Here is a 10,573-nt window from a genome sequence, read left to right as displayed (position 1 = left end):
AGAAAGAAAGAAAAAACACTCTATAAGAAAATATGTAAATTTATTAAAGAAAAAAGAAAATGTGTCCCATAATGTGACTCTTTTTCACATTACTTAGCAACAGATATTAAAATAAAATACTACTTCTTAAACAATAAAGCGAGGAAAATAATTTCAAAAACTCTAAATAACCAACAAAATCTAAGCATTATTTTAAAGGAACTCTCCAAATCACAAATAATATTAAGCTACGTTAAAATATTACATTATCTTTGACCCACCATTTACATCGTAAAAACTTAATTAGTACCTTCTTGATTCTTCAAAGTATAACTTAATTAGTATACTTATTAGTATAACTTAATTAGTATCTTTAAATTACAAAAATAAAAATAAAAAAACATGACAATAGCCTCTGTGCAACACATAACTAATAACTTAATTAGTTTCCTTAAAGTTGGGAATAAAAAGAAGAATAGTAATTGGGAATGTGATTATTCTCCAATAAACTTAAGAGATCTTTTTTTTTATTCTCTTTTATTTTAGGGCGACATCTATACGCCCTTTTAATGTTAATATTTTCGGAGTTGATTTGTTTTCGGCTGATTTCAGCCTCCTTAAAATGATCATCTTTATAGGAATGTTTATAAAAAACTTTGTTAGGTTCGCCTTGGGTCACTTTAAAAACTTTCAAATCAGCAGTCTTCAAATTCTTCGCATTGAAGCCGATGTCTTCTGATAAACTCTTCATTGAAAAAAAATTTTTGAAGCTCATTTCGTTCACGTGGTATGGTTTACCTTTTTTTTTTGCGGTTCTGATAATTTGTGCATATTGGCTGGGGACATAAATGGGGCCAGACTTAAGGTTTTTCTTAATAGCCTTTTCTATAGTGGAATGTACAGAATCACCTTCATTTTGTGTGTGGCCGGTGATGAGGTACTTATGAGTTATTGATTTTATCTTAGGATACTTTAACAAAGCGAAAATGTACATTGAAAAAATAAATTTATTCTTCTGCTGGCCACAGCAATTGTCTGAAAAAAATACTATTTCAATCCCTGGCCCATCATAATCTACCATTTTCTTATCTATAAAATCAAGTATGCAAGATCCGATTTCGTCTGCGCCTCTGTTAGCTTCTCCTTCATGCCATAAATAGCATTCCGTATGATCAGATCCAAGTTCACTTATTGTAAAATTTAGATTATTTAATTTCGACTTATAATAGAATACGGAAACATCTCCTTTTGGCGTTTGCAGCACAGCCTGTAAATCATACACTGCAACAATATAGTCAGCACTCACATTAAGTTTTTCTTTCTCTTTTTCGAGTCTAGACAGTTCTTTTTCTTCTAAGTGCGTTGTATACTTAATATTCAATTTCTCTTTTCCAGAGCTATCGGCATTTTCATAACTAACACATAACTCGCAACGATCTTTTTTAGGTATGAAGAAGCTTATGTTAAATTCTTGGTTAAAGATTTTTGCGTACATTTCGTGGTGTGCTGCTGGAAGACCTTGCTTTAAACATTCTGTTTTGTAATCTTCATATAAATCTGCAATACATTTACCACCATCGATGAACTCTCGGCTAGAATTTTTTCTAATATAGTGGCTTTCTATTCGTGGTATCGACTGTATGTGATCTCTGACAGATTTTTTAATGGATTCATCAATTTTTTTATGATTGCCATGTTTTCCTCTTTTATCTACCTCAACAAAACCTAGCTCTCTCTTATTAAAAACTGTTCTTACAACTCGGTCGTTAATATCTAAGGTAGCCATAAAGAACTTTTTGCACACTCGTATTTCTTCATTATTCACGATAAAATAATAGGCATTATTGTGTTTGCGAGGCTTCTGTTTCCCCGTAAAACGAACTGCAGGCATAATTTCTTTGGTACAGTTATTTATAAAGTTTCGTTGCAAGTTAATGTCCCCTAATTCCCAATATTTACTAAAAATTCTCATCCTGTCTTGACTTTGAATTTTTACCGAACATTGCATTTTACATTTATTAATTTCACATGGTGGTTTCATGGCCCGTGCAGGAACAGTTTTCTTTTTTTTAGATCTCGAAACATAAGACTGACCGGTATTACGTAATTTCTTTGCTTTGACACTTAGCCACTCATCAACTCTTGCTAGACGTTTTCTGCCTTTCTTAACATTACTGTTGTCCTCCATTTCAGTCAAATTTTGTGCCGCTTCTTCATCTATATTTTCTTGTGCAGATTGTGACGGTAGTCTAATGTTTTGAGTAATTTCTTCATTACTCTCCTGTACAGATTGTGACGGTGGTTGGATATCTTGGACACCTTCTTCATCTTTGTTCTCCTGTACAGATTGTTGGATGGGTAAGTCAATGTTTTGGTCACTTTCACTAACTTCATTCTTCTCTTCATATTGAGGGCTCGATTGTCTTAAGTTTTGGTCGCCTAACACTTCTGGGTCATTTATACTGGTTGGTGGGATTACATGCTGTACCGTAGAAGATCTGGAAGAGCTCCTGGAAGAACCGCTGGAAGTGCTACTGGAAGAACTACTCGAATAGTTAGGGTCCTTCACCGAATCGTCATCATCTTCAGAAAAATATTCCGAGTTTAGAGTCTGTTCAAGGTCATCGTTAATTGTTCCGGTATCGTCTGATACATCAATGCCTGGTTTTATACTACTGGTGGTGGGTACTAAATCATCTGCAAAAAAATTATATACTTAAAAAAGAGAATATACAATATTATGATAATTTAGCAAATTATATTAGTATTAGTTAGAAGTAGTAATATTAATATTATTTATATAAGTATTATAATATGAGAACTAAGAAACAGACGTCAATGTAGATGAGTTAGCAAATAAAGCAATATACAGAACAACCAAAAGATGCGTGTAGGTATAGCAAGTAGAAAAGTATTTTTTAAAACTTACCTGTGCGGTTCATGTTATTATTTTCTTTATTGTTATCATTTCCACACATTTGCAGTAACCGCTTGCCTCGACCTTCTTTAAATTGGCTAGCCATTTTATACCTAAAAAAAGAAAACTAAAAGTTAACGTCATTTTGGGCAACTTTGAATTGCGGTTTAACTTTGAACAATACATTATTGTATTGTTCAAAGTTTAACCGCAATTCAAAGTTACCTAAAATAAGCGTACTTAAATAGTGGTATTAAACTGCCAAATATTTTAGGTAACTAGCAAGCGGAACTAGCGCAACCAATTGATATGTTTTCATATATCTGTACTAAATCCAACGATATATATGGAATCAAGTTTAGCAGTCATTTTTTATTTTATAAGTACTATTAATGTTACACCAATTGGCGGCGCTAATTATATTAAACATTTATCAGTAAAACATTGAAAGGTGAACCTAACCTAACCTAGTATATTATTTGCGTTTTATATATTGCAAGTGAACAAAAATCTAGGATTGAATAGTAAAAAAGTGACACAATATATGATACAATCTTTTTTTAGAAGAATAAATTACAAATCAACAGCAAAGTTGACAACGATAACGTCATAACCTATGATGTGACATTTTTTTAGACTAAGCTGAACACAAATTATGTCATAACCTTTAATGTGGCACTATTTTAGATAGGCATGTAAGTATTTTTTAGTTTAAGTTTCTAAAAAACAGTCGTAAAATGTGTTACGACTGTTTTTTACTCATTAATATATAATAATGACAAAACGACTTACCCACAATACTGTTATAACACAGCTTATGACTACTTTCACCAGCACTAGCACACGTCCACCCGTCACAAGCCGTGATGCGGCACTGTCGTGGAGCGGGGGGCGCGGGATTACGCTCCGTAAAAAACCGACACTACCGCCATCTTTTGATTAATATTTGCACTAATGTTATGGCTGTTTTCTTGAGCGATAGGAGGGAAAAAAATGCATCAAACTGTATTTTTATCTTAATACTAGGTTTTTTTGTGTTATGACAGTTTTTTAGAGGATGTGCGAAATTATTATTATTATTATTGTGGAAAAACTGGCAAATTATTGGGGGTGTACCTAGAAAAAAAATGTTAAGGAGTATCATCCGTCATAAGTAGATGACACTGAATGCAAAGCTTCATGTCCATGCTGCTAACCGTTAACCTTCATGTCAGCTAACCGTAAAATTATATTTTCATTGCAAATGAACTTACATTCAAAATTTTAACCCCAAATGATAAGAGAAAGTGGTTATAAAAGCTTGTAATATTAATACGTAAACACGGATTACCATTTCAACGGAAAATTGTTTTTGTTTTTACACTTCAATTATAAATAAATTGGGTAATAAATAAACAGTTTTCTCAGTTATGTAATAAAAAAAATGTGAGTGCTGATGTTGTCACTGTCAACAAGTCTGTATAAATTACACTAGCCCAACCACAGAAATGGATCTAGTTAGAACCACCATGTCGCTCCAATTTGTATGAACACGAGCGTGTCACTTTTTTCATACCTACTGTGACGTCACAAAAGCGCTTTAGTGATGGGAATACCCGTACGCGCGGAATCTATTCGAAGGCATCGCCGCGCCCCGTCTCTTTTGCTACTTTAATAGGTATATAGATTTTTGAATCGATTAATTATTATTCGAATTAATATACAGAGGAATGATAAATCTAAAGATACATGCTTGCCAGGACAGCTAGTAATATATTATATTATCCTAAACTAAATCACTAAACAGTCCGAACATAAATACATAATATTACATAAAATATAATTACCGAGTCACAAAATATCCCAAAGCGAACATTATCATTCCTCTGTTTATTATCGATTAATCGATTATATCGATTAATTACAATCGAAAATATGTACAACACTATTTGCTTCATTTGACAGAAAAATGAGTAATTGACTGTAGCTCGAAACTAAGCGATGAGTGAAAGTATCGATTGTTTTATTTCCATTGCGCGCTCAATAGCGGACAAACAGAACGGGCTCTATAATTTTCTAATTAAAGCGGCAATGTATTATGAATCACGCGGAACACACGCAGTTACGTAAATTTCATGGTAAAAACTACAACCACCCACGATTAACATTAAATAATTGATTTTAAAATAAAGGACACATGATTTAATAATAAAATTACTTACCGATGATAAGAAACGTATCTACTATTTAGACCAACGTTTCTAGTCGAATTTCGACTGCCCAATACGGCACAATTGGACATTTTTAGAATTCCGATTGACGTCCAATTCTGATAACGGTGGAACGCAGACTAAAGAACAGACTTTCGAAAGATTGACATTGTACAACGTTTGGGAACGCGATGGCACGCGAAGTACATACACATGGCCTGTCTAACTAAATCCATTTCTGTGAGCCCAACATAACTGACAAACTTTAACATACCTTTCTTCCTTCATTTTGTTCTTCTTCCATAATTCTGGCTGAGATAATCTTTTTCTGCCTTTATTCCGAGCTGCTTTCTCAACTATTTCAGTTAATTCTTCCATTTTTTAAATATCTTTTCGCAATTATAAACTGGACATTATTCACGGCTTTTTCACTTAATCGCCATGATGGACGCCACGAAATAACGCTTCGTGATTGGTTGAAAACGGATATGGCGGGGTTTGGAAAGAATTGTTCCAGGAGCTGGCGGTTTTTGGAAGCAATTCAAAACTTTAATGTCAAAGGCGAATGCCCAAAATGTATGGACCAAAAACCCGTAATCGATTGAAACCATTTATATGTGGCATAGTAGACTACTTATACTGTATCCCAAATACAATGTCCTTTTTGGATTAAACAATCACCGAGTACTTTAAAAACGATCGTAACTAATTGACTTTCCTTATAGGAATCTATATGATTTTCAGGACGACGCGATGCTACAAACGATAGTGTGGCGATCAGTACGTAGTAAAAACATTTTTAATACAGATGTACAGTGTTGCAATTATGTATTTATGAATTTAATGTTTAAATATTTATCACTTTTATATCTGACAGTATAGAATGTTAGTTTGGTATAGAAAATAATCTGTATACATTAAGTACTGTTTTCTAGGATTATTAAGTAAGTACACGATATCGGTTATATTATATGATAATCTCTAAATAGTATAAAACAAAGTCGCTTTCCGCTGTCTGTATGTATGTGTGTATGTATGCTTAGATCTTTAAAACTACTCAACGGATTTTGATGCAGTTTTTTTTAATAGATTGAGTGTTTCAATAGGAAGGTTTATATGTATAACATATGCATAATATGGTAGAGAAACACTGATAATTTTAGAGGTTTCTAATGTTATGTCGTAAATAAATTCATTTTTTTGCGTTTATATTGCAAACGCTGGCTAAACCCTACGAGATAGATCAAAATAATGTACTACAGTATTGTACACCTTAATAAGGTAAACAAAAAAGTCCGCGATGGTATATGTCTATTTCTTAGGGATAACTCACAATAGCCATTTTTGTTCTTTACTTTTTACGAAAAATAATGGCTTATTTACGAAGCGATTTTAACAATTTACAACATTAACCCTTATCCAAATAAACATGTTTGGAAGCTAAGACATTAAATGTAGATTATAATTGTCTTTTACACTATACAATTTCGATCAATACTTTAGAAGTTTTCAAACGTATAAACTTACGCGGAATCAAAAAATATGTAGCGCGGCGGCGGCCGAGGGACATAGCGGTTACGGCGGAACCGGCCGGGGGCTCTCATAAGCTTCGGGCTTATGTTATTGTAGTAGATAGTGTATTTCGTCATTGTGTGGTTGTGCAGACGGTAACGCAGAGGAGCAACCACAGCGCTTTCTTTCAGAAATTTATTGTTTCTGGTTCTTTGGTTTCTGAATTGTCGATAAAAATATATTTGACTTGGTTAGAAAAACGGACTTTTGTTTTTGCTTTGCGATTGGGTTATTTGTTGCTTTGTGGGTATTACTATACGATCATGCCTGGAAGACGTCGTCGTTCGAACATAGGTCGTAGTACAGTGAATGCCAAAAGAGCACGTTCAGCAAGAGATGAAGAATCGTCAACGGAACGTGAGACTCGCCTCAGCCAGAATAGTAATAGAAATCGGATACAGAGAGAAAGAGAATCGTCTGTAGAGCGTGAGGCTCGCCTCAGTCGGAAAAATGATAGAATTCGGATACAGAGAGAAAGAGAATCGTCTGTAGAGCGTGAGGCTCGCCTCAGTCGGAAAAATGATAGAATTCGGATACAGAGAGAAAGAGAATCGTCTGTAGAGCGTGAGGCTCGCCTCAGCCAGAATAGTGATAGAAATCGAATACAGAGAGAAAGAGAATCGTCTGTTGAGCGTGAGGCTCGCCTCAGCCAGAATAGTGATAGAAATCGAATACAGAGAGAAATAGAATCATCTGTAGAGCATGAGGCTCGCCTCAGCCAGGATAGGGATAGGCATCGAATACAGAGAGCAAGAAAATCATCCGCACAGACACATAGCAACACCGAACAAAACGAACAACCAAACAGCCACAGACCCGAGAGAGTAACTAATTCATGGGTAAATAAAGAAAATTCTGCCAATTTTTGCGAAACTTTTATCGTTTACGCAGCACAATAGGAAAAATCACCCGATTTTGAAACATTCTTCATTGGTGCTCCGCTTCTATTGGTCTTAGCGTGATAATATATTATAGGCTACATCCTACTAATATTATAAAGGCGAAAGTTTGTTTGGATGTATGGATGTGTGGATGTATGGATGTTTGTTACTCTTTCACGCAAAAACTACTGAACGGATTTTAATGAAACTTTACAATAATATAGCTTATACTGATGTATGTATATTATTCTGATGAATAACACATAGGCTACAATTTTAACCGACTTTCAAAATGGGGGAGGTGTTATGTTCGTTTTCTTATATTCAACGATTACTCCGCCGTATGTTACCCGATTTTTATATCCACAAAAGTGGTGATCTGATGAAGGATCGAGGGAACTCCTCAAAACTTATAGGGAAACGAGTGGTGACTTCGGTTTCGTGAGAAGTATTCTAAGCATATGCTACCAACAAGTAAAAGTTTGCACCGAGATATACCTGGTATACCGTGGTTCGGAAGGTGCTGAGAGAACTCCTGATTCTTTATAGATACAAGTTTGGGAGTTTCGGCGTTGTTTTAAGAACAGGAACCATATGCTACTATGCAAATTACATTCATCATCATCATCATCATCATCACTACCATATTATACCATTTCATAGTCTTTTAGATCGAGACTCGAGTTTGTCAAGTGATAATTAAAAAAAAATCTTTATTTTATTTCTAAAAATAGTTTGACTATAGGCTATATTATATAATATATTATCACGCTAAGACTAATACGACCAAAGAAACTCAGGAAAATGCGGGAAAAACGGGGAAAATATTTTTTATGGGAAAATGTACGGTTTCTGTAAAATTCCTAATTTACGCGGGCGAAGCCGCGCGGGACATCTAGTTTTTTTATAAAATAAGGGGGCAAACGAGCAAACAGGTCACCTGTTGGAAAGCAACTATACTGTCGCCTATGGACACTCGCAACATTAGAAGAGCTACGTTGCCGACCTTTGAAGGTTTGCAGGTCGTATTGAAAATATAGTGACAATTTATTTCAGAGTTTTACAGGGGGCAGCAGAAAGTTACGCAAAAAACGCACGGTGGAAGACTGCCACTCATCAAAGTGATGATGATTGATGATGGTATATTTTTCGCGTGGAGCGATGGCGAAAAGTTGCAGGTGGTATAATTCCGAACAATTTCTTAGAGCACTCCCCGTGATATCATACAACCGATAGAGGATGTAGAGTGAAGGCACTTGTGATTTAGTTTATTCTTAAAATATTAATATATTTTAAGAATAAATTAAATATAATTATTTGACATACTTTTTTAGGGTTCCGTACCCAAAGGGTAAAAACGGGACACTATTTATACTGAGACTTCGATGTCTGTCTGTCTGTCTGTCTCCAGGCTCTTACTCAAGAACCGCTATAGCTAGACTTCTGAAATCTTCACAGATTGTGTATATCTGATGCCGCTGTAACAACAGATACTAAAAACTAAATAAAATTAAGATTCAAGGGAGGTTCCCATACAACAAATGTGATTTTTTGCCGTTTTTGGCCCCTAATCTACATAATATTATAATGGCTATATTATGTAGACACATGATTTTTTTACGAAATCCTCAATTATGTGTGTACTTTAATATTTAATCGTAAAATTAAAATAAAATAAATAATTAAAGGGGGCTCCCACACAAAAAACAATTTTTCCCTACTTTCACTCTATTACGGCACGGAACCCTTCGTGCGCGAGTCCGACTCGCACTTGACCGATTTTTTCCTATTTAATTGTACATTATTGTCTATCAACATCGCTTTCACGAGAAAGATCACAAAAACAAAGGAAATAACTAGTTGATCCGAAGTAGATACCACACTGTGTAACTCAGATTTATTTTTTCAAATTATCGGTTTCGGTTATGGTTTAGAAAAAAATGAATTGCATATTTTCAATCTACTCTTTATGCTCTACTTTGCTGTACATAAATTATTTTAATCGACTATGGGTTTTTTTTGGGCATTGTCCTTTGTAGGGGATTTAGCGGCTTTTGTTATAAGACTTCTTTGAATGAAAGAACGAAAATTTTGTAGATTATATAGAACCATCGACAGCTTATATAATTATGGAGCTGGCGGGTATTGGAACTATAAGTCTCATATGTTCTAGTATTTTTAAATTATACATAGCATGATATTTTAAATAATTTGTATTAAATTAGAAATATTTTTATTATATATATTATAGTTTGTGCGTTTTAAGTTGATATGCGTGACAAGTTATAATTGACAATAGTAGGGAAGTTACTTAACAAAAATTAATCGATAATTTAAAAATATCGAATCACTTCGTAAAGGAATTGCAATCGAAATTATCGATTTTGTACTGACATTTCAGTGGTGCTGGCGATTTAAGATGGCCGCCCTTTTTTATCGATTTGATTTCGATTCAACAGTGTCAATCTCTATTTACATAGGTTCTGTTTCATGCATCTGACATTTTTCAAATGTTTTCGTAACAATAATTTTATACTCCTATTTCACAGTTAATAATTTAATTTTATATTAATAAGTTAGCATTTAGCAACTTTTCATTTTTTTAATTTACAATTATAGAAAACTTTTGTTTTTGTCGATGGAATATAATTTATTAATTTTTTTTTTTGTTTTCTTTGAAAAAAAATTCCGTAGCAAGGAATATGAGAACTGTCACCCATTTCATACGCACAAACTAAAGTAGAGTAGTTTCGCTTTATTAAGTGAAATGCTTTGCTTGCGATGACTTTAGTTATATTTAGATTATAGATTGCTCTTCATTTATTTATTTTTTCATTCTCTCGCAGTGTTGGCACCTACACAATTTTGTTTCTGAACACCTAAAGGTTGACTGGTAGACAATGCCATTTGGCATTAAGTTCGCATATGTACCAACATTGTGCAAAAAGTATAAATAAATAAATAATAAATAAACCCTGTTTTGGCGAGCCAGTCTTTTGTGCCATTTAATCAAACTAACTTGACTATTACGTGCA

General features: G+C 34.0%; 1 long non-coding RNA gene across 1 annotated transcript; it reads right to left on the bottom strand.

Annotated features, from left to right (window-relative positions):
- Positions 1-7,927: 7,927 nt before the first annotated feature.
- LOC121740314 lies at positions 7,928-10,508 on the bottom strand. The gene is made up of 3 exons (XR_006037630.1): positions 10,430-10,508; positions 8,494-8,497; positions 7,928-7,947 (listed from the first exon to the last, which is right to left on the bottom strand). It is a non-coding gene; the product is annotated as an uncharacterized LOC121740314 (long non-coding RNA).
- Positions 10,509-10,573: the final 65 nt, after the last annotated feature.

Source organism: Aricia agestis, chromosome 3, assembly GCF_905147365.1.
Source record: "Aricia agestis chromosome 3, ilAriAges1.1, whole genome shotgun sequence".
Lineage (NCBI taxonomy): Eukaryota > Metazoa > Arthropoda > Insecta > Lepidoptera > Lycaenidae > Aricia > Aricia agestis.
Note: the sequence above shows the minus strand (reverse complement) of the source record. Positions and strands in the feature narration are given on the sequence as shown.